This window comes from Erinaceus europaeus, chromosome 18 (genome assembly GCF_950295315.1).
Source record: "Erinaceus europaeus chromosome 18, mEriEur2.1, whole genome shotgun sequence".
Taxonomy (NCBI): Eukaryota; Metazoa; Chordata; class Mammalia; order Eulipotyphla; family Erinaceidae; genus Erinaceus; species Erinaceus europaeus.
The window spans coordinates 64324972-64351146 of NC_080179.1; the positions used below are offsets into that span (position 1 = coordinate 64324972).

Sequence of the window (26175 nt, forward strand, 5' to 3'; positions counted from 1 at the left end):
TTTGTCATCCTCTATGTAGACATATGAATTTATTTCATAGAAATCTTCCACTCATTCCATTGCCTAAAATGGAAAGTCCTTGGCATAGCATCAGCTTTTAACAAATCTTGAGTCTATGTAAGTACACATCTGAACCTCATGTTCTTTTTTTAAAAAAATTTATTTATAAAATGAAAACACTGACAAGATCATAGGATAAGAGGGGTATAATTCCACACAATTCCCACCACTAGAACTTCTTCTCCCATCCCCTTCCCTGACATCCCTTCCTTTCCTATTCCTTAACCCTCTAGGAGAATGGACCCAGAGTCATTATGAGGTGCAGAAGGTGGAAGGTCTGGCTTCTGTAATTGCTTCCCCGCTGAACATGGGCATTGACAGGTCGATCCATACTCCCAGCCTGTCTCTCTCTTTCCCTAGTGGGTCAGAACTCCTGGGAAGCAGGGCTCCAGGACACATGGTAGGGTCGTCTGCCCTGGGAAGTCTGGCTGACATCATGGTGGCATCTGGAACCTGGTAGCTAAAAAAGAGTTAACATATAAAGCCAAACAAATTGTTCACTAATCATGAACGTAAAGCGGAATATTGCAGATGAAGATTTGGGGGTCTCTGTTTTGGAAATAGCTAGATTTTCTATTCCTCCTTGCCCCCAACTCTTCATCTTTAACAGTGATATCCCTCTGTCCCACCACCTGCTTCAAACATCAGGAAGTTGTATGCCTCTTCCTTCAGTGATTTTTATATTATCTAGATTTTTTTTCACTTCCTCATGAAAGGTACTTTTATTTCTCCAATATCCTCCCTTACCAAATGCCTTACCCTCAGTGGAGCAATTCTCAAATCCTTAAAGAAATCAATTTCCCACTATTCATAAACTTTTATATAATAATTTGACACATATCATCAACTACACCTCTAGGAATATAGCAGATTGTGTCTTCTTCCTGGTGTCTAACATAATAAGCCTTAATATAGTGCAGTGATCTTCTCGTGTACAGAAACAATGAACTCACCACATCAATAGAATTGCTCTAGCCCAGTTTGAAAGGATTTTGCTGCATTGCATAGTTTATGCCACCAAAACAAACAGACAAAAAATTTCAAGGTACCTCTGTATTTATAGGTGAGGTAAAAATGTTAAAGAGTATAAAAAAAAACTATAGAGGTATAAATTGCTAGCCATTGATTTCATAGTACAAGTAAAAAGTTGAAAAGCTTAAATTCAAGGAAGAGAACAGCCATGTGCCAATTTGTTGACTTAACATATAGTCAAAAACTTTGTGAAACTTTTCCAACAGTAGAATTTCCTTAGGAGTGCAATAATTACAAGTAAAAAGAAAATGCTTCACTGAACAGCAGCAGTGACATGTTGTAAGTGAAACTATCAACTCAGCATTCAATTTAATATTTCTATGATTGTTTACGTTTGCTACAGAGCAAAAAAAAAATATCCTTTAATACTCACCTTATAAAATGTATCAGGTTGAGATCAGCAGATGTAGTATCAGATGGTATGGATCAAGAGAAGCGTGAAGGAAAATGAACCATGTCGCAGAGGTTCCAGAACTGGATGGGTTTTAGAGAGAATGAGGAAGGTTCCTTGCTGTCTTAGAGGTTAAGAAGGCAATAGATAGTTATTATTATAACCAAGTTATTTTGCTATTTGGTTTACTTTCAAAATGCTGTGGATAGGATTTACTGTACCATACAAGACCTTACTGTAATTTCTTGTGCTTTATATCTTAATACTTTGCAGCCACCAAGTTGTAGATGCTACCATGAGGCCAACCTGACTTCCCTGGGCAGACAACCTCACCAATATTTCCTGGAACCCCACCTCTCTAGAGTCCTTCCTACCAGAGAAAGATAGAAACAGGCTGGGTGTATGGAATGACCTGATGATGTTCATGTCCCGTGGAGAAGCAATTACAGAAGCCAGACCTTCCACTTTCTACACCCTATAATGACCCCAGGTCCATATTCCCAGTGGGAGAAAAAAAAAAGAAAAGCTTCTAATAGAGGGGATGGGATTCAGAACTCAGATGGTGGGAATTATATGAAATTGTACCCCTCTTATTCTAGAATCTTGCCAATCATTATTAAATCAATTTGAAAAATGAAGTGTATCAACTCACAAAAAAATGTATCAGGTAATATTTATAAATAAGTAGCAAATTAATTTTTAAATAAAGTTTTTTTCTCAATTTATTTAAATCACATCTTTGTTTTTTGGTATACCTGTATCAGTCTATCAATATTATATTTATGTTGTCTAGTAGGTAAATAAGTATGTTTTGTATTTTCTTTGTCTCCTTGCTAATAAATTTATAAATAAATATTGAAAGTTTAAAGTTCACAAGGTTAACAGTAAAAGTTATGACATTATTGAATAAATATAGATCTGTTTTCATTTTAACTTTTATCTCTGCACTTTAGCTTAAACAAAGGATAAAGTTAAAGTGAATCAAATTAAGTAACAGAGTGTACACACTATTTTAAGGGAAGATCTTGGAGTTTAATCTTCCTAACTTTTGGCCCTCATTCTTTGAGACTCTTGCCACCTCTTTCATGCCCCCTCCAAGTGGAGAAAAAGGCAGAGGAGGGGGGGAAAAAAAGCACATGAGACAACTGTGAAATATTTTGCAGGATTTTGACGTTAGTAAAGCAAACTTTTATTCCCTTTGTTTAGTGGCCAGCTGTAGCTGACATAAATATATAGATGCTAGCAGCTACCCAGTCCTGAGAGTGAGATTTTTATTTAAGGATTTATTTATAGCTATTTTCTTTATCTTTATATTGAGTACAATCGTTGCTAGTGTATTTCAGCTTGTAATTATTTTGCTCCCCATCCAAGAACAACATTAGAAATTAAAGTCCATTCACTCTGGTGTGTGATTCATGGCTTATACTGAAATCTTTTTAAAAGAAGGGGGAAATAAGTACTGCTTCATTTTTTTGTCCCAAAACTCCTCTCCTTTTCCATCATTTCCCTAAATCCATACGCCCCCACTTCACATTGTTTAATTCTTTTGGTATTAGCTATACATACCAATATATATTAGTAATAAACAGTCTTCAGGGAAGGAAATCTTTTCCTGCCCATCAACCGGTCCACAATCCACAGAAACTCAGTTTCTCTTACCCTCACCACAACCTTTCCCAGTTAAGTTGTTTACATTCAATTCCTTAAAGTGCTACTGAGAAGAAAGGTTCAGCCCACACTGAAGATGCCTCCATTTTCCTCTTGGTACCCGAATGCTATAGCGCTGTGGAACTTATAAATCACTGAGTTATTTTTAAAGCACTGGAGGTTTTCCAGCCAGTCTATTTCACACTGGATTAATTATGTAAGAAAACCGAATTGTTCCTCACCAGTGTTACAATTTTTTAAAAACAACATGCTGTTTAAATTCATGTTTGGCAACACAGGCCTGAACCCCCCTCAGATTCATGGTACCACACCCAGAGCATAATAAAACCTTTAGCAGTCCTTTGTCTTTCAGCTTGCTTTCTTGCTTTCTATTTTTTTCTCAAGGGTGTTTTATGCTGGAAGATGCAAACAAAAGTTGTCCAGATGTTATTTGTATCAGAGCAGGATTGTGGCCCAGCTATCTGTGGTTGCAAATGTTTATTTTAATGGGCGATTGTGCAATATTCCTTTGTAGACCTTCATGGCCTTGTATGCACGTATTCAGTTACGCCAGGATATTATTTTCTCAATATTTCATTTTAGTCTGAATTATCACTAGTGACCGGGGAACGAAAGAAAAAAAATGCAACACCTGTGGAAACACAAAGGTGCCTTTTGCCCATGTCTCCAGATTGACACTGTGCAAATAGCCGGCTTAGGAAACCAGGACCAAGGCACTTAGGTAAGCGGAAGGTGTGGTTCAAGCCCTAGCAACAGTCTCAGCCTGACAAAGTTATGCTGCTGCAGTAAACACACCAAGAGTGAGGGGGAAAAAAGTCAGTCCAGCTGCTGTCCCATGCAGCTTGATGGAATGAAAGAGGAGCTTAGCTACCTCACCCTGAGCTGCAGGTTTATTTTAGCTATTATAGCAAGCACAGGGCTGAGCTTATTATTCATTTTTAGAATTCTAGTAAATGCATATCTGATGTTTCCTTGATACTCACAGCAACTGTTGACCCTGTATCTAAAAACACAGGTTATGACCATACACAACTTAGGAATGGGGGATTTCTTTTTTTTTTCTTTTTAAATGTTTATTTATTTATTTATTTATTTTTATTTATTAAAAAAGGAGACATTAACAAAACCATAGGATAAGAAGGGTACAATTCCACACAATTCCCACCACCAGATCTCCATATCTCACCCCCTCCCCTGATAGCTTTCCTATTCTTTATCCCTCTGGGAGTATGGACCCAAGATCATTGTGGAATGCAGAAGGTGGAAGGTCTGTCTTCTGTAATTGCTTCCTTGCTGAACATGGGCATTGACAGGTCGGTCCATACTCCCAACTTGCCTCTCTCTTTCCCTAATAGGGTGGGACTCTGGGGAAGCTGAGCTCCAGGACACATTGGAGGAGTTGTCTGTCCAGGGAAGTCTGGTCGCATCATGTTAGCATGTGGAACCTGGTGGTTGAAAAGAGAGTTAACATACAAAGCCAAACAAATTGTTGATCAATCATGAACTTAAAGGCTGGAATAGTGCAGATGAAGTGTTGGGGGGTTCTACATTTTATAGATAGCTAGTAGGCATACTTTAGTTATATTTCAAAGGGCCTGTAGCTATACTAGCTTTTTTTTTTCTCTGAGCCTGAAATCTGATATGCAGGTAGATCCAAGTTGTTATCTGGGGAGGTGATGTCATGGCCAGAAAAGTGGCAGAAAGCTGGATCAGGGAAGAGAGTAGCTTCCTAATATGGGGAAGGGGTATAAATATTGTTGACTGTAAACCCCATCAATTTGATTTGGTCTGGGGTCCATAGGAATGGGGGATTTCTTGTCTTTAAATATACAACTAAATCATCCAGGAGATGGTGCGATGGATAAAGCATTGGATGTTCAAGCATGAAGTCCCAAGTTCAGTCCCTGGCAGCACATGTACCAGAGTGATGCCTGGTTCTTTCTCCTCCTATGTTTTTCATTAATGAATAAATAAAATCTTTTAAAAGTTTTAAAAATACAACTTAAAACTAATGTACATCATCATATGAGATGCACTTGGTGTTTCAGAAAGTGTTCAAAGTTATAGCTATGGTTTTTCTTGGTGAAAGACAGCCTTGATCATTATCATTCAGTACTTTTAATTCAAACTCTGTGTTAGAAAGGATCTTTCAGTGGCTAATTATTTAAGACATCAAGGAATAATGTGACTTTACACTAAAGATTTCACTAGGCAGTTTTGGTAGATTTTGTGAAGAGTGTGGTAAATATATAGTTAAGCTAAAAATTGAGGACACATCAGTTTAATTGGTTTTGGATTAAATGAAATACTGGTGTTATTTCATAGATACAAGTAACTCTGATAAGATTGGGTGTTCCTGAAATCAGAGTGTATAATGAGAAAAAAGTCATTTGAAAGTTCAGAAAGGAATAGATGTGACTTTATTTCACATGACACAGTGCTGATGTTAAGCAGCATGATAATAATGACTTTAGCCTGTGGTTGTCCAAGAATTCATAGTTTAGAAAGCCCTCAGTGCATTATTTATGGATTTATGACTTCAGGTTTCACATAGTATCATTCTTTTATCACTCTCCAGTGTCTTAAGTGTTCTCAAATTCTAACACTATTTGTAGGTATAAACCCAATGCTACTTCTGTTTCATGTGCTAAAAAAGTTTACAGTTCACACAATCAGCACTTAGCATAGATCCAACCCATGCAATAATTCCATTTTACATCAGCTTCATAAAACATAGAACTTGTTTAAAACTTCAACCTATGTGACACCCCCAATTTTTCTCATAAAATCACATCAGTGAGCAATAAAACAAGACACATTTCTGCTTGGGAAAGAAAAAAAAAATAAGGACAATAGAGGAACTGTATGTCATTGTTTCCTTCTTTTTGTCCAGAAGGAGTTATCACTATGATATGAACTCTGCAAACCAAAAGAATGCCTGGTGTTTCTATCTGGGTTTCTCCAGAAGTCAGTGCTGAGATAATAATGAGTGGGTGACCATTTGGAAGTTGAAGGTAACACTAGCTGAGAGTGATATGGGAGAGATCTGGGAAAGTGAAGTCATCCTTAATGGAGTACTTTATGAGCTAGCTCCACAATGTGTGGCTGTTTTGGTCTTTCAGAGGGCCTTTAGAACATTGTAAAAAAAAAAAAAAAAAGCAAATATCTTAGAAGGACTCCATCTGAGAGGTGAAGGAGTTGACATGTTTATGTACCAACTCCTGAGAATTTTTGTATCAGAGAGTTCTCAGATAAGGGTGGATTAGTACAGAAATGGAGGCAGTGCTGTTGACCGATAATTTTTATTTATGAATGGGCCTGAACATCAAGAAAAATCTCCATAAGTCTAGGAACAAACACACAGCTGCCAGTGATGGTAGGTAAAAGCTGGTCAGATCTGATTGCCAGATGTGCAGAATGAGGACGGGAAAGGAATAACATCTTGATACATTTGAAAAGAAGAAGCTATTTAGGATTTGGTGTTTCTAATTAGCTAAAAAGCCAAGGGGGTCAGGTGGTGGTACACCCAGCTAAGCATACATATCACCATGCACAAGGACCTGGGTTCAAGGTCCCGGTCCCCACCTATAGGAAAGACACTTCATGAGCAGTGAAGCAGGTCTGCAGGTGTCTTTTTCCCTTCCTTTCTGTCTCCCTTCCCTCTCAGTTTCTCCTGTTTATAAAAAAGAAAGAGAGAAAAAGAGAGTGTACCTAGCAAGTGCTTGCTTTGTCATGTGTACAACCCAGGTCTAATGCCTACCCCCTCCCCACAAGGCATAGGAAGAATCTCTGACATTACTGAAGGAAACTTCTGTGCTGTGGTCTCTCTCCCTCCCTTTCTCTCTGTCTCTATGTATGTATGTGTCCCTTGTTTTTGACACTCTCTTTTGTTCTGAAAAAGTCAGTCTCGAATGGTAAAGTGCTAGCAATGACAAAATAAAGCAGTAACACCAGAGTGACTAAATTATGTTGCTAAAATTATTATAAAGGAATGTTTTAAAAACGTGTTTCTAATAGACTGAGTCACCTGTGGACTGTTAGGTGTGCACACTTTCCTGGAAAGGCAAGATGATGTCATCCTAATCAAACTTTTATCAAGGGAAAATATCTCCCATGTTGTCCAAGGTATAAAGGTTACAGATGAATTTGCACTGATCTTCAGGAAATATTTCAGAAGTGTATCCTCTAGCTGGGAAACCCTCTAGCAAATTGTTGTAGTTCACTGGTGTATTTTTCCTCCTGTACAGTTACAGTAGAGGAGTTAAGGAATTTAATGACACTAGAAGAACATACCTGAAAAATGGAGCAGACATGCAAATTGCATCGTTTTGCTCATCACCAGTTCATTATAATATGAAGAGGGAACAAAACCTATTCCCTCCCAGCTGGGAAACTTAAGTCTGCACATGCTCTGCATGTCTGCTTGGGCTTTCTCTGCGTACTCCTTTTGTCTTGGCACACAGAGGAAGTTAATTCAGGTAAGTCTATGGAGTAGTTAACATGTGCGTGCTTTTTTTTTTCTTTTTATAATATTTATTTTAATAGCGTAGGGAGAGATTGAGAGGGGAAGAGAAGATAGAGATGGAGAGAGAAAGACACCTGCTGCATTGCTTCACCACTTGTGGAGTTTTCCCTGTGTAGATGGGGACCAGGAGCCTGAACCCAGGTCCTTGTGCATGGTACCTTGTGTGCCTAGTCAATTATACCATCGTCTGCTCCCTCCACTCCCTTTTTCTCCCCCTTTCTTTTCCTTCTTTCTTTTTTTTTTTCTTCTTAACTATAGCATTGTTTATGTCTGCCTTATGGAGGTGGGGGTATTGAACTTGGAGCTATATATCCTCAGACATACACAAAAAGTTATTTTGCATAACCAATAATGCTATTTCCTAGGCCTGAGTTAAATTTTCTGCTGCAAATAGAGTGTCTTCAAAAATTCCTTACTCTACATTGGAAAAACTAGGTTGGAGAATGGATGGATGAATTTATCCAAATAATTGTTGAATATTAGAAATATTTTGGATCTTGATTTAGAAGGATGGCCATGTTTTGCTGACCAGAAATAGACCATAACAACTTAAGCCCTATTCATATCATTAAATTATGGTAAGATTAGTTTTGTTATGTGTGGTTTCAGTGGGAGTTGCAGTTTCCCAGAACCTAGCCACAAGACAGAATAAGGACTTATTGCCTTCAGCACTTGTTACATGTTGCTTTCATAATGTACATGATGGAAATGCTGGGACTGTAGTCGGAAAAGGCTGAGCTCTCTGCTAAGGGGACGGATAGAGTGCCTTGAAATGCAGGACAGGATGCAAGTGTACTTAGACCAATGAAAATGAGGACAACTAAAGTAGTTTTTGAAGAGGTGGAAAAATCAGGCTGCTCTTAGAAGACAAAATTGTTAGGGATGAGATTGGGGCGGTGACTTCAAATAATCATTTCGTTCATTTTAAAATTTGACTAAAATTTAAGACATGGATTCCCAAAGGAATATATTCTATCAGTAACATTTAAACGATGGTTGGGACAGGAAATGTATATATCTAACTCTAAATATATACGCTGGTACCATAATCCCAAGACTCTTTCACTGTTGTTCACCTTCATCCATTTAGGTGATTCTATCAAATTTTCACAGCTTTAATATTATCTGCTCACTGACATCCCCCACTTACACACTGAGGAACCCTAAATAAAGAATTCTGGATAAGCTGATCAGCTGTCTTCCCAGAGCTGATCAGTTGTCTTCTACCTTACAGTTAACTTGTACAGATTCAATTTAACTTTTTTTTTTCTTCCCTTAATGCTTCTGATTTCTTCCAACGTCTTTGCTAGGAACTTCATCTTAATATTCACTCAGGACCCAAACTGTGGTGCCCTGTTAAATTACCCTCCCCTCCACTTCTAGTCATTTCATTACCAAATCTTCTCCTTTTCCTGTTTATATGTTTTTTTTTAAAAAAAAAACAGTTAACTTTATTTAATTTCTTTTGAAAACTGTACTGAAGAAAAAAATCAAAAAGAAATCAAGACAGCAAGAAATGTGTTAAGACAAGTCTCCTCATCCTTGGTGTGTCTAGTGCAAGTATACATATTTAAAACAGTCCACTTACACTTCTCCTTGCCACAGTTTAATGCAGTTCCACTGAATGATCCTGCTAACCAACCTTTACTTTACTGGGTTCTGAAGTCTGAATTATAGCTTATGAATAGAGGTTAACAGTTGCTACAGGTGCCTCTTTTGAATTCTCAGTCATATGAATTAAAGATTTTCAGAGACACTTTTCTAGACTTCTCTTCAGAGTGATCTAATATATAGAAATTCAAGTATAGATAAACCCAGGAGAATTACAACACAAAGACACCAACCAGGGATGGAGACACGGGGCTGTGCTCTCTGCCTACCAGATTAAGATCCTGATTTCACTGTGTTAATTAAAAGCTGCACTTGAAATGGCTGTAGCATTATCAGATATTATACTTTCTTCAAATGTATCATACACACATCTATTTATATTTTGTAGTTACCGGTTGAGATGCAATAGTCAGAGGTAAGCACAGATTTAAAAGATCCATTAGCTTGTAACTTTAAATTGTTGCAGATAAATCAAAAGGTGGCTGATCAAAATGTGAATTATTAGATAATGACTACACAATTGTTTAAAGTCAGCAATTTCCTCTAATGCAGCTTACACACACACACAAACACACACACACACACACACACACACACACACTGATGAGGTACTCATAGAATATAGTGAGTAACCAAATTTATTTACTGTGGGATTTTACTGACTTTTTTTTTAAAAAAGCAAAACAGAAGAGAATAAATTTTTAGAATGTATTTCATTTAACACAGTTAAACTGTGCGGAATTTTGTCTTAGTTGTGCACAGAGGATTAACACTGTAATATGTATTTAAGAAGCATTTGAAGGTCCACATTAAAGGAAGCTTCAGAGTTGCATTTTAGTTTACTGTTTCTGACTTTCTCTCTCTCTAAAATAAAATAATAGTTTAAAAAATGCTCAAGGACAAGCAGCTACATTTTGCTCTCCCTACAAACAAGAGTCGCCTTAGAACACAACTAAATAAGACCAGGATCTCTTCAAAACCCCACCAAGTCGTGCATGAGTGCAAACATGTGTGGTGCATCAACAGAAAGGGCCTGAGGGAGAGATTCCTGGGGCCAAAAACACATACTCAGGAGTGGCTACCACTACCTAGTCTTGGAGTTTTCCAGTTGATGCACCACTTCTGGTAGAGTTTTACCAACAAAAATACCATTGAAGGGAGCAGAAAAATCACCTAAAATTCACCAACTTACAACTGTGAGTCTTCATTGTTATTGCCCTTCAGAGGCTGGAATTGCAGCAGGAAAACCCTACACTGACATTGAGGACAACATCACTCTAATACCAAAAGTAGACAGGGACACAATCCCTGTGCAGAAAAGTCTGGAGAATTATTAGAAGCTAGAAGTGGACCTACCTTATGACCCTGCAACTCACTTCCTAGGTATATACTAAGGAACAAAAATCATCCATCCAAAAATATTTGTGTGTACCTGTGTTCATAGCAGCACAATTTATAATAACCCAAACCTGGAACCAAGTTTGAAACCCTGCTTCCTAACTGCAGTGGAGAAACATCAAGAGGAGTGAAGCAAGTATTGCAGGTGTCTCTTTGCCTCTCTCCCACTATATCACCCCCTCTACTCTCAAATTAGCTCTGTTCTACCAAATATAGAACAGAGGGGAAAAAGTCTCCGGAAGTGCTGAATTCATCTTGCATGCATGCAGAGAGACAGTGATAATCCTGATAGCAATAAAAAAAAATAGCATACACATGTCTTGTCAAATATCTCTGGAGCTGTATTCTCTTTTACAATCTCTGCCTCTCTGTATCTTAAACACACATACACACACACTCTCTCTCTCTCTCTCTCTCTCACACACACACACACACACACACACACACACACACACGCCGAAGGAGTACTCGAGTTGAGGTTGTGTTACTTCTATAAAAATAGCCAGAAGTGACAACTAAGATAAGGTATAGAAAGCAGCCTAGATATAGTTCACGCAGTATAGCATACATTTTTCCATGCATGATTACTCAAATTCTACTCCCAGTGCTATATGGAGAGACTATGCAAAGAGGGAATTTCAGGAGCAGAGGAGAAGGATTAGGGTATCTTTTTCTCTCTCCCTCTGCCTCTCTTGCTTTCTCTGGGGGAAAAAAAAGAAGAAAAAAAAGTCGTCTGGCAGCAACAAAGCCCCATGGGCAATAAACAATAAAGAGGGGGAGATAACAATAATGTGAAGGGAGAAAAATGTTTCGGCATTATTGTTTGATGTTCTGTTAACTATAATAATGTGCATGTACATGTTATTAAATCCATTTATCCATGGTTCATAGTACCATGAATTTCCTTACATACTACAAGTTGCAAGGGATAAATCCAATGTAAAGGGATATGCACAGTCTGTGTTAACAGAAAGCTTACTGTTACGAGGGGTGGCATAATGCACTGCCACTTTAGTATTTCAAGTTTCTGCATCTCATAGATGTAAAGACAACTATTAGATTTTTAGGATGATTGGCATATACATATGCTAATCTAGAGAAAACGCCAATAAAACCAGGACATTAGGCAAACATGAATTATAGGTCTTGATATACATCCACTCCATCTGTCTTTTAAAGAACAAATAAGTATGTCTGTGAGAAACTTGAGTTGTATAGTAATGATAGCAAAGACCGAAAAAAGTGATTTATATAATTTTTTAGAAAGAGAATAACTTCTTTCCCATCCTAGGTGAGAATCTACATGTGGCAAACTTAATTCCCTGACATTAAGTTTTCAACTTCATAATTAAGATGCTTACCTACCTTTATGGCTAAGCACAGATTAACCTGTCTTTGAGTAAGTTGATGTGAGTGGGACAAGGGTACCTAAGGATACAAAAAGGCTCAAGAGTGACCACAAAATGAAGAATGTGTTAGGACAAAGGATGCAGTAATCAATGTGGTAAGGCATGTGGTAAGGCAATGATGTAAGGAATGACAGACAACAGAGTCTGGATTTTTTTTTAATTATTTTAATTTGTCATGTGATGAAATGGTTGCTTAAAGTAGCTGGAAGAATTTAATTATTTTATTTCAATTTCACATTTTTATATAATTTGGTATATATATATATATACCAAACATATATATATTATATATATGTTATATATATAAAAATATATATATTCCAACAGCAGCCCCCTAGTAGTATAATACAGAATGCCTCATTAGCAACAGGAAATGGACTTACATTTGTAGCAGGAATATTCTGAATAATGTTTAAAGATGTGGGAGATTATAGAACCTCTTGTTTTCCCCTAGGAAACTTTAAAATAAGTAAAACGTTATTGTATTTATTTATTTTTGTTTAATGCACTAATTCGGTCATCATTCACTGGTGCTGTTTTGACTTCATTGATCTACCTGCCACTGTCACCCCCTACCATCCTAGCCCCTCTCCAGCTTTCTCTTCCCTGTGGTGATTTTGCCTGGAGAGAAGATATGAGAATTCTGGTGGTGGGAATTGAATGGAGTTGTACCCTGTTTTGTCAGTATTTCCTTTTCATAGATAAAATAAAATAAAGTAATTAAAAAGAGAAACACATGAAAAAATAAATTAAATAAATGAAATGTGAAAAAAAGAGAAAGAAAGTGGAAACATCCTCTGCTAGAGAGAGGAAGTGAATGCTGTGCTAGGAACTGCATTGGTGCCCAGCTTAAGCTTAATCTACCCTCCACTCTAGCTTTCCCATTGTGCATGTCATTCAGAGCTCAAAAATGCAGTGGTTTCCAAAATAAAAGTCCCAGACCAACACTACCAGCACCACCTGGGAACTTGTGTCCACCACCAAAACAGCTGAGTAAGAGACTCTCTGGTCCAAGGGAAGGTGGAAACGTTGTGTCGTTGGATATAGAATATTCTACTGTAACTGAGATTGCGGAGCAACCCACTTAAATGCTTTGGGATCATGACAACAAAAACAGCTCCTAGGGAAATAGTTCATTTGGATAATGCACTGTTTTGCTATGTGAATGCCCAGTTTCCAGCCTGGCTCCCACTGCACTGAAGGAAGCTTTCGTGCTGTGGTCTCTCTCTCACTCCTTCTCTGACTCTCTGCCTTTCTGTCTTTATTATTAAACAGTTTGTTTTTCTTTATATCTTCATGCTTTTTCAGACACCAAGTTGCAGATGCTACCATGATGCCAACCTGATTTCCCTGGGCAGGTGACCTCTCCAGTATAGCCTAGAACCCCACCTCTCTGGAGCCCTGCCCCACTAGGGAAAGATAGAAAAAGGCTGGAGGTATGGATCAGCCTGCCAACATCCATGTTCAGCAAAAAAGCAATTACCAAAGCCAGACTTTCTGCCTTCTGCACTCCATAATGATCCTGGGTTCATACTCCCAGAGGAATAAAAAATAGTAAAGCTATCAGGGGGAAGGAATGGGATGAGGAACTCTGGTGGTGGGAATTTTGTGGAACTGTACCCCTCTTATCCTATGGTTTTGTCAATATTTTTTATTTTATAAATAAATTAAAAAATTGAATCTTCTGAAGTATAAGCAGTCAGAATCCCTTAGCTGGCAATGACTACTACCCAGTGTGACATGAATGTGAGTGTTTGCTCATACTAATGTATATTTTTTTCTCATCACCACTCTGGGCTTACTTTTTCAGATTGAAAGAGAGACAGAGACAAAGACAAAGACAGAAGGAGGGGAAAAAAAAATAAAAGGACGCCACAGTACTGAAGCTTCTCCTCCTATGTATAAAAAGGAATGTGCTCAAATCTGTGTCACATGCAAAGCAGGCGCCCTCCCAGGTGAACTGTCTTATGGGGCTGGTTCCTCTTCATTTGTGCCTAGGGGAAAAAAAAAAAGCACCAAGCACCCTAGGTGGCTTCTCTCTTCCACCATGTGATTTTTTGATTGTGTGCTGCGGGGCAGGCACTATACTGAGAGCAGAAGGCTCACTATGAAATTGACAGCCATAGGCTTACTGCCTTCATTCCTCAACGCGGTGGGGGAGAAGTGGGTTGTTGAAAAAGCTGAATAAGATCCTTTTGGCTGCTGATGTTACCAAAGCCCATTTTGTATTTCCAGTAGTTTATACCCTGCAGATTGAAAGACTTCTCCTCCTAGAAAGGATGGTTACATTTCTCCCCCCACCCCACTCCACCCCCCAACAAACCCCCTATATAGTGTCCTCATTTTGACAATGCATTTGCTTAGAATGCTATCTTTAGGACATATGAAAGAAAACTCCACTATCAGAAGGCACAACAGCTGAGCTGTTTGTGTCTCTTGCTCAGATTTGATGGGTGAAGTTAAGCATCGGTCGCAGCTGGAAGAATGGGGAGCAAAACACTGGCAATGGGAAAAATGGTTATTCATTTCCTCTCTTGTGATCTTTAATCTTTCATTTTTGTGAATCTCAATGTGTAGTTGAGACTTTTCCCAGATTCACAATCAACCCTGATTATCTTCCTCCTCTCTCTACTTTTCCCTTTTTAGTTTCTTGGAGACTGTTAGAGGAAGAAGATTAAAACTATCTGGCATGGAACATTCTTGCCTTTTTTTTTTTTTTTTAATGTAGGTCGCTTCAGATTTGTCTCAGAGTTGAGAAAGCAGAGACAAGAGAATAAGGTTAGGGGATAAAAATAAAAAACAGAAAGTTTTGCTTCTTTACACATGAATAACAACTTTGCAGTCCATTCAGTCACAATATTTGCATTATTTTAATCAGGTAGTGACTCTTGAGGTAACAAAACTATGCAGTATTTATTCTCTCAAATACTCCTAAGATTTGATATTATTTTTTATTTCCCTAGAGGGATGATGAGTGTATGATTTAGTTTGCTTGAACAAAAATATTTTTTAACATTTTATTTATTTATGTGCAAGATAGGGGGAGAGAGAAAGAACCAGACATCACTCTGGCACATGTGCTGCCGGGGATCGAACTCGGGACCTCATGCTTGACAGTCCAAAGCTTTACCACTGTGTGCCCTCCAGGACCACAAACAACAATAATTTAAGTAGCAATAATTTGATTGGTTTAAGTGACCCTTAACATTTTACTTACTTGACCTCTTCTGAATCATCATCTACAGAATGATTCCACCAAATCAATCTACAGGATCATTCTAAATCTATATAGGAGTCAAATAAGATCTTCATAATAGTTGGGCGCATTCTGATAGCGTGATACAGAGAAGCACAGCTCCGACTACAGCCTAACTGCTCACTGTCAATCTTAAGGCTGGTATTTGCGTCATAGAAAGAAGTTTCTAGGAGTATTTAGCAAGTAAATTAAGAGGTTCATCAATAAATTAAAAAAATAGGTTAAGGTTTATGTGACTAGATTTGCGATAACAAAAACATGTCATCATGAGGAGTGAGCATGCTAGAAAGGCTGATAATCTCTTCACTAATCGCCTTCACCCAACAGAAGCTAACAGACATGGGAAAAAGAAATATTAAAAAGTGTATAGGATAATGGACTGATTTTAACATGTTTTCATTTAGTGAGAATCTTTGTAAAGCCCTACACCTAGACTCAGGAGCAAAATGCACAAAGACAGAACTGGGGTGATATAACTTAGCAACAGCATGTGTGAAAGAGACTTAGATATTAAGTTGACAATGAACTCAGTAGGAGTCAACAATAAAGTGACTGCCAAAAAGGCTTATGGGCCCTGTGGCTGTATTAATTGAGCTCAAATAAGGGAGCTAATGGTGTAACTCCACTTGAAGCAGCTCATGTAGCACCTAGAGAAGCCAGTTAGAACTGTGGGCCTCTTATGGACCTGTCTGTGAGAAAGGATGGCAAGGCAGATAAAGGCAGTAGGAAGTGCCAAATGTAAGGAACGGTAGTGGAAAATGAGGTTTACCTCTAAAAAAATGTTAAGCAGTGCCACGAATAATAGACTTGCCCCAAAACAGGATTAGAGCTATTCTTCCAGACTAACAGGAAAGACAACTACTCTATTGAAGTCTTGAAGAGATAAAAAATAATATAGAAATTGCAGTTAGATGACTCTGGCATGGACTTGAGTGTATATATGTATATTAAACTTGAACAAGTACAGCCTTCGCTTCTTCACCTCTGTTTTTTTCATATTCAAGGTATGAGGAGTATCCCCACTTTACAGATTTAAAGATCAAAATAATGCATTTAAAAACTTATCACACATAGCCCTGTCACCAAAGGTCTATGTCCCCATCCCTACTCACAAAGATAATCATAGTTCTCCCACAATCTTAGACATATTTACATTTTGTTTCATTTTGTTCACATATGTATTCTCAATTCTCTACATTGTACATATGGGTGGGACAAAAGGACTTGAAAATATTTTATGTAATCGCTGTGCTCTATCACTGGCCCCAGGGGAGAAAAAGGGGGACCCTAAATATAGAATGAACCCACTTCCAGAGAATCAACCCACTTAATATTTTAATTGCTAAAAAATTAAAAATAATGAAAACCAGCACCGTGCTTGTACTTAGATCTATATTTACAATATGAGTCAGAGTATGAGGAGCAAAGATAAATAAGAAGTGAATGAAATTATGCTCCAAATATATGGTCTAAGTCTTAGTGAGCAATCTTAAGCTGTCTATTTCAAGACTAGAATTTTGTTGTTTTGTTTCCCATTTAGTTTCTGTATTCTTGGAAAATTTTAGCTAATATATGAAGTGAACTTTAAGACAATAGAGATCTTAATTTTGTTAGTAGTTAAAATATTAAAGGGGTTGATTCTCTAGAAGTGGGTTCTTTCTATATTTAGGGCCCCCTTTTTCCCCCTGGGGCCAGTGATAGAGCACAGTGATTACATAAAATATTTTCAAGACAGAGATGCAGAATGCCCAGTTCAACCTAGTAAGCCTGTAGAATAGTATTATGGTTTCTCTCACACATTAAAATAAATAAATGAATAAATAATACTTTTTTCTGATTTTCTCACTGATAACCCATCTACCAATAGTAACACCAAGCCTGTAAGTACTCAGGGGCTGGGCAATGGCACACCAGGACAAGAACATATAGTACTAGTACAATAATAACTATTCATTGACTAAATAAACAAACTAAAGAAGGAACAAATGATGTCTCCATATCTCATTAAAAGTTATGAGCTCTATGAGTTCAGAGAGCTAGAAATCACAACTTTAAGGGGTAAGAGACACCTTTCCCTCAAGGCTGGGGGTGGGGGGAATCCTATTATCCAGTTGATTTTTCTCAAAGAAATTACTGTTGCCCCAGATCATATCAAACTGACGGAGTCTACAGAAATATTTATACCTGTTTCCCATATTAGGAAGCTACTCTCTTCCCTGGCCCAGCTTTCTGGTCCTTTTCCCAGCCATGACATCATCTCCCCAGACAATAATTAGGATTCACCTGCATATCAGATATCAGGCTCAGGCAAAAAAAAAAAAAAAAAAAAAACTAGTATAGCTACAGGCCCTTTGAAATATAACTAAATATGCCTACTAGCTATCTACAAAATGGAGGAACCCCCCCACCCCAACACTTCACCTGCACTATTTCCACCTTTAGGTCCATGATTGTTCAACAATTTGTTTGGCTTTGTATGTTAACTCTCTTTTCAGCCACCAGGTTACAGATGCTAGCATGATGCCGACCAGACTACCCTGGACAGACATCCCCACCAATGTGCCTTGGAGCTCCACTTCCCCAGAGCCCTTCCCCACTAGAGAAAGAAAGAGACAGGCTGGGAGTATGGATCGACCTGTCAGTATACCAACCCCTCCCATGTTCAATGGGGAAGCAATTACAGAAGCCAGACCTTCCACTTTCTGCATCCCACAATGATCTTGGGTCCATACTCCCAGAGGGATAAAGAATAGGAAAGCTATCAGGGGAGGGGATGGGATATGGAGATCTGGTGGTGGGAATTGTGTGGAATTGTACCCCTCTTATCCTATGGTTTTGTCAATGTTCCCCTTTTATATATAAAAAAAATTTTTTTTTTTAAGAAATTACTGTTGGTACGAATGCAAATGTATGTAGCTCCCTTGGAAAATAGTATGGAGAGTCATTAAATAACTAAAAGTAGAAGTATCTTGTGGTACTAAAATTCCACCATAGGGATTTATCTAAAGGGCATAAAATCACTAATTGAGAAGAATTTATTCATCCAGGGCCCGGTGGTGGCTCACCTGGTTGAGTGCACATGTTACAGTGCGCAAGGAACCGGGTTCTAGCCTCCCATTCCCACCTGCAGGGGGAAAGCTTTCTGAGTGGTGAAGCAGGTCTTCAGGTATCTCTCTGTCTCTCTCCCTCTCTGTCTCTTCTCTTCCTCTCAATTTCTGGCTGTATCTATCAATAAATAAATAAAGTTAATAAAGAAATTTTAAAAAGAATATATTCATGCCTCTGTTTATAGCTGCTTTATTTTAACAACTGCAAAGGAGTGGAAGCAAACTAAATATCCACTGATAGACAACTGAATAAAGAAATTATGGGATATATAGTCAATGTAACACCACTCTGAAATTAAAAATTATATCGTGGGTTGGTTAAATATTACATTTGGATAGCGTGCTGTTATGCCGTGTGTTTGTGACTCAGTTTGTGTCTAACCCCCACCACCTGGAGGAAGTTTTGGTTCCATATCTCTCTCTCTCTCTCTCTCTCTCTCTTTCTCTCCCTCTCCCTCTCCTTCCTCCCCCTCCCCCCCTCTGTGTATGTCTGCAGTTATCTTTCTATTTTATTTTTCACTTTACTTTTTAAGCTTTAACCACAGCACTATTTAGCTCTGAAATATGGTAATTAGGATGGAACTTGGAACATCAGAGCCTCGGGCATGTAAATCTTCTTGTATAAAACCATATGCTTTCTCTCCAGCCCTGATTTTCTCTTTCTACCTGAAAAAGTTGGATCAGCTCTGGCGAGCATGGGTGTGTGCACATGTGCTCCCTCTCTCTCTCTCTCTCTCTCTCTCTCTCTCTCTTTCTCTCTCTCTCACGCACACACACACACACACACACACACACACACACACACATATACACGCTCTCACTATCATCAATGAATATTTCAAAGAAGAAAGATTTCAATATTATGTGTCTTAGTAGTAATGCCAAGTTAATCAAAAGAAACTAAACCTTCATATCATAGTTTACATGTTCAAATAAAATTGGTCTTCCAAATAAAATATCAATAACATGTTTGATTTAATACAGCAACCGAGGTAATAAAATCATTGTGTAAACGTACTCCAGGAAAGAGATTCTTCTTTTCTCTCTCATCTTTCTTCACTTAGAGAAATTCCTGTGCAATGAGTGTAACATATAACAAAGTACTTAGTAGTGAAAACAAAAGCACAGAGCATTAATTCAAACAAGATAATTCAAGTATTTGCATCACTTAAGTAACAGAAAGTGTCATTTTACCAGATCATGGTTTTATTTACACAAAATAATAAATATGTTAACTATATATTTCAGATTATTCACTGTGATTCATATGGAGTTATATTACAAGCTACAGGAGCCAGCAAGATTAAAAAACGTCATTAAAATAAAATAACATACAATATATGTGTTGCATATTTTTAGTGGCATTATGGATCTTTAACCCTACTTTGTGCTAAAGTTTTTAAAAATAATTACTTTTAAAATATTAATGAAAGACAGCCAGAGCAACAGTTCATCACTAAGTAGGGTATATGGAGTTTGAACTCTTGTACCATATGGAAATGGCCCAGTGCCATGGGAAACTCAGTTGCTATGATCTCTCTCTCTCTCTCTATCTCTATCTCTATCTCTCTCCCTCTCTCTCTCCCACTGTCTTCTATCTGAATGGAAAAGCTTGCCCAAGAGTCAACATTTTGTACATGAACAAGACCCTGGACACACACACACACACACACATATGCACACACGCACGCACCTCACACGATAATAAAGGTTTTCTTCTACAGGCCATATCTTTATGATATGTGCTAAAAAGAGACAAAAATATATTTCTCTGCATATATATATATATATATATATATATATATTGATATTATATTATCAATTGCTACACGTCATTATTTTATAATGAAAACTGTTGGGTAGTAGTGATTTCTGAAATATTTCAATCTGATTCATTCTAGCCACATTCCTATTAGCACACAAATATATTGCGAGTGTTTTTATTTCTGAGTTTACACAGGAGATTTCTGATGCGTTTTTAGTAGAAAGAAGATACCATATATTGTTGGGAGGTGTTTGTTTGTTTGTTTTTCTGAATTTGACTTTAAATACAGAAGGACAAATGAAGCCGGTAGTTTTGTGTCATAGTATTTCTCATACACATAGTCATCTTTTTTCATTTCTGTTTCATTTGCTTTACTGTCTGTTGATGTAGTATTCATTTACTCAGCCCTTCAAATTGCAACAAATATGACCTCAATGCAAAGGTAGTTTACCAAGTGCTGAGTAGCTGTGTGAATCAGGTTTGATATGGGAGAGATATTGCAGTGTGTCTGGTATTTTGACATTCTATGGAGAAATCTAATCCAGGTTGTTGCCTTTCATATCAACACATTGGACAATGACTGATACAGCTTCAAAGAACAGAAGTGTTAACAGCTAGGTTTGAATGTAATTGCAGCAGATGTGTTAGGCCTGGTGGAATTTTGAACTTGTAGGATAGCATTTAGCAGACTCATAATACTGTTTGAAATATGTTATAGTTGAAATATTAGAAGAAATATGTTCCATATTACACATTTATAGGGGTAAGGGGTGCCACCATGATGAATACTTTATTTTGTAAATGAATACCTTAAAATAAAAGAGAAAAATGAAACCCTTAAATGTATACTAATCAAATGATGAGCACAACTGAAAAGTCAAACGTTTTTTCTTTTCTTTTTTTCTAACTTTGAAAGATATATATATATATCTTTATTTATTAGATAGAGACAGCCAGAAATAGAGAGGTGACAGAGAGGGAGAGAGGCAGACACCTGTAACACTGCTCTGTTACTGACACAGCTTTCCCCCTGCACTTAGGCAGCAGGGGCTCGAACCTGGGTCCTTGAGCTTTGTAACATGTGTGCTCAGCCAGGGGCACCACCACCCAGCCCAGGTATTTTGTTTTTTTCAATTGCTACCATGTTATTGTTGGAGCTTGGTGTTATTGTTGTGCATGATAAATGCACAATTCCTTGTGGCCACTCTTTCCACCCGCCCTCCCTGTTTTGTTTTGTTTTTTTCCTTCAGTTTGATAAAGACAGACAGAACTTGAGGTGTAAGTGGGGGTGGGGAGTTGGTGAAGAACTACTTCACAACTCATCAAGTTTCCCTTCTGCGGATGGAGACCAGAGACTTGGACCTGGGTCCTTGTGCATGGTAATGTGTGCTCCATTGTCCAACCCTGAGGTAAGCAGATTTAAGGCACACAATTTACACTTCTCCTTTTAATTTTTATATTATCATTTAATAGTGATTCACAGGATTGTAAACCACTATTAAAACAGGAGTGTAAGGAGTCCAGCGGTTGTGCAGCGGGTTAAGCGCATGTGGCACAAAGCGCAAGGACCAGCCTAAGGATCCTGGTTCAAGACCCGGCTCCCCACCTGCAGGGGAGTCGCTTCACAGGTGGTGAAGCAGGTCTGCAGGTGTCTTATCTTTCTCTCCCCCTCTCTGTCTTCCCCTCCTCTCTCTATTTCTCTCTGTCCTATCCAACAATGACAACATCAATAATAACAACAATAATAACTGCAACAATAAAAAAAAAACAAGGGCAACAAAAGGGAAAAATAAATAAATAAAACAGGAGTGTAGTTCCAATCTGCTCTGCTCACCAGCTTTGTGCCCCCATTCTCCACCCCCACAATGATAACCACATAGTTTCCATAAAGTCCTAGAGGCTTTTCTAAAGAGGTAATGGTAAAACAATGGCATTAAAAACAATGTGTACGTATACAGATATGTTTTAATATGTATTATACCATACAGGCATAGAAGATGTTAGGTTATATAATGTCATCAATAAGTACTAGAGTTCAAAAGAATGGAAAATAGTCATTGAAATCCTTTTATTGATCTGTTAGCAATCAGGTCTTTAAAAAAAGTCAAATTTTAATTCTGGGGCAGATGCAGGAGAGAAATGATTCGATATCTTTATGATAAGAAAACCAGTATGCAAAGTAGATCCCATGTCTTTTGAAAAGAGATGTTACATGGACTGGTGAAGACTACCTCTCGGACTTTGTTGGAGGAAGATGGTGGAGGGAAAGAAGTACTGATGAATTAGGAGAGTGGTAGATGAATGCTGAAAACCAAAGTGCTGAACATTTCTTTATATATGTGTGTGTGTGTGTGTGTGTGTGTGTGTGTGTGTGTGTGTGTGTGTGTGTGTGTATTATTATCTTTATTACTTATTGGATAGAGACAGAAATGTTGATGGAAATGGAGATGGAAAGGGGGATAGAGAGGAAGAGATGCAGAGAGACAGCTGCAGCACTACTTTACCACTCACAAAGCTTTCCCTCTGCAGGCAGGAACCAGGGACTCAAACCCGAGTCCTTGTACACTGTAACATGTGCACTCGACCAGGTGCTCCACCACCCGGCCCCCTGAACATTTATTTCATAAACCTGCTCTAGCTGGGATAAGCCCCTTCTTATCTACTTATGGAAAGAAAATAACATAGGAGTTCCCTAACCAGTAAGAGCATCATGGACATTTCAAAAGCGTGTTCTCCTTAGGTATCTTGTCACTTTTATGAGATTTCACATCATGATGACAAATTTAGATTATTGAAATTATGATAAGACATCTTTTTTTGATTGTATATATTTTGAATAAGCACAGAAGGAAATTGAGAGGAAAAGGGGAGAGATGGAGAAGAAAAAGAGAGATACCTGTAACATTGCTTCATTACTGATAAAGCTTCTCCCCTTCAGCTGGGGACTAGAGGCTTGAACCTAGTTCCTTGCACATGGTGGTGTGTGCACTCAACCAGGTGGGCCATCACCTCGCTCTCCCCAACACCCAGTAAGGCATATAATGTTAAAGCATAGTTTAAATATTTGTCAGAATTGCATATATCGTGCTATTCCATATAGATCATGGCAGCCACTAAAAGAGTCCGTGCAGATTGCTTATCCTCCCTTCATTTACTTCGTTTTACAAGCGCTTAACTTACATCCAGTGTTTATACTGGCATGAGGAAGGGGACAGGGCAGTAATGTGGCTGCAATTAAGAGGCTTTCTGGAACACAACAAACAAAAACAGGGACGGAGACATAATTTCACAGCAATTTCCTGAGAGCAAAATCATACTCCAGAAGATGCAGATAGGGCTGAGTGATCTGAGTAGAGAACAAGAGACTGCAGGCATCTTCACTGAGGAAAGGGTCTGGAAGGAACGTTTGTTCATAAGTTACCCACACGACTATGGAGACCAGCTTTCAGTTTGTGAATCCTAGCATCAACATGTGTTGCCTATAGGACCTTGGAGAAATTGCTTTACTTCACTAAATTCCTTTTTTTTTCTTTTTGCCTCAGTTTTTTTTTGTCCATAGAGTTGCCACAAGGATTAAAGATAATTTGTGAGCAATTTATAAAAGTGTTCAGTAAGAGGTATCATGGACACAGTGTAAACAAGGACTATATTGATCAATGCTTGACTTTTCTAATGATGAAAGGATGAGCTAAGAACGTGAAAGCAACCCAGGTGTCCAACAACAGATGAGTGGCTGAGCAAGTTGTGGTATATATACACAATGGAATACTACTCAGCTGTAAAAAATGGTGACTTCACCGTTTTCAGCCGATCTTGGATGGACCTTGAAAAAATCATGTTGAGTGAAATAAGTCAGAAACAGAAGGATGAATACGGGATGATCTCACTCTCAGGCCGAAGTTGAAAAACAAGATTAGAAAAGAAAACACAAGTCGAACCTGAAATGGAATTGGAGTATTACACCAAAGTAAAAGACTCTGGGGTGGGTGAATACAGGTCCATGAAAAATGATGAATTAAATAGTGGGGGTTGTATTGTTAAATGGGAATCTGGGGAATGTTATGCATGTAAAAAAAAAAAAAAAGAAGTAGAAACGCAAAGCAGAAATTGACTGAGTTTGGAGTATGGCACCAAAGTAAGAAAGCAGAAGTACACTAGAGTTTGCAGTGAGTACCTCCCTAATACTTCCTCTCCACTTTTCCAAGCTTTGGGTCCAGGATTGTTCAACAATTTGTTTGGCTTTGTATGTTAACTCTCTTTTCAGTCACCAGGTTCCAGATGCCATCAGGATGCCAGCCAGACTTCCCTGGATTGAAGACCCCACCAATGTGTCCTGGAGCTCAGCTTCCCCAGAGCCCCACCCTACTAGGGAAAGAGAGAGGCAGACTGGGAGTATGGACCGACCAGTCAACGCCCATGTTCAGCGGGGAAGCAATTACAGAAGCCAGACCTTCCACCTTCTGCAACCCTCAATGACCCTGGGTCCATGCTCCCAGAGGGATAGAGAATAGGAAAGCTATCAGGGGAGGGGGTGGGATATGGAGATTGGGCGGTGGGAATTGTGTGGAGTTGTACCCCTCCTACCCTATGGTTTTGTTAATTAATCCTTTCTTAAATAAAAAAATTAAAAAAATAAAAAAAAAGAAATATGGAGATAGCAGACTGCTTATGCTCAAATTGCTGTCATTCCTAAAAAACAAAAAACAAAAAACAAAAAGAACGTGAAAGTTTCTAGGCGTTTCCAGCAGGAGTGGGGAATATCAAAGTCAATGGAATAAATCTCCCCATCCCTAGAACAGCATAACATGTATCTTATAAAATAGAAAATTCTGGAGGGACAGTAGTTTCACAAGAAAATATCAGGAACTGTTAGAGAGGGTTAGGAGAAATTATGATGTAACTAAGCATCAAGTGTCATTGGATCACCCGGGCCCCGGGAAGGAGGGATAGCTAGAGATGGTGAACATGATTGGTGAGTAAAGAGCAGAGGCTCATATGAGGGACCTTAGTATCTGGGGAGAGGAGAGAATGAGCAGCCAAGTGTGGAAAACAGAGGAATCTTCTTCCAAAGAAAAAACACTAGGACACAGATATCCATGGCCAAATGCTAGGACTGCAGAAAGACACCAGTAAAGGAAAATCCCAATATAACTAGAATTCAGTCAAGCCACCGTCTAAAGATGAAACAGCCTGCACCTCTAATATGAGTTAGAGACGAGCCAGTCCTTATGACTGCCAGCCAGAAAAACCTTTGTCCAAGGTGGTGTCTTAAGCTTACAAGCTCACCACATTCAGGCAACTGGATTCTAAACCTGTGATTATGGCCTGGTGAGCAGAACTTGTTGGAAGTGGAAGAGTGTTCACCTGTGACCCCCTCCATGCGTGATTCTTCTCTATAGTTGGCTTCTGTGTTGTGAAGAATACCTCCCCCATCCCTGTCTGGTGCCACCACAGGGAAGATGCTCACCTGCCCTGTCTGTTCCTTTCATTAGACAGAAATACTGCCAGATACTGATAGCAAGAGCTAGAGACTCCAGGGAAATCTCTGTTCTTGGGAGTTACTGTGAACAGACCCCATTCCTCCCTCCCAATCACTGCATCTTCCTAGGGTCATAGTTACAAGGGGAGGACTGAGAGAGGTCTTCCAGGAAGACAATATAAGAAATTTAGATGGATATATAATTTTTGTTTTGAAAAAAATGGTGTTCAAACTATCACTTATACTATGTGAGAACTATGGTGTATAGGAAGGTGTGGTGACTCACACACAGTAAGTGTGGGTTGGAAATTGTAAATCTGGGGGCCAGGTAGTGGCACACCTGGTTCAGAGCACATGTTGCAATGCTCAAGGACCAGGGTTCAAGCCCCCGGTCCCCACCTGCAGGAGGAAAGCTTTGCAAGTGGTGAAGTAGAGCTGCCTGTGTCTTCTCTGTCTCTTTCCCTCTCTGTCTCA

General features: G+C 38.6%; 1 long non-coding RNA gene across 1 annotated transcript; it reads right to left on the bottom strand.

Moving 5' to 3' along the window:
- Nucleotides 1-228: 228 nt before the first annotated feature.
- Nucleotides 229-3248, bottom strand: LOC132534342 (uncharacterized). The gene is made up of 3 exons (XR_009546074.1): nucleotides 3050-3248; nucleotides 1466-1607; nucleotides 229-520 (listed from the first exon to the last, which is right to left on the bottom strand). It is a non-coding gene; the product is annotated as an uncharacterized LOC132534342 (long non-coding RNA).
- Between the last annotated feature and the right edge of the window lie 22927 nt (nucleotides 3249-26175).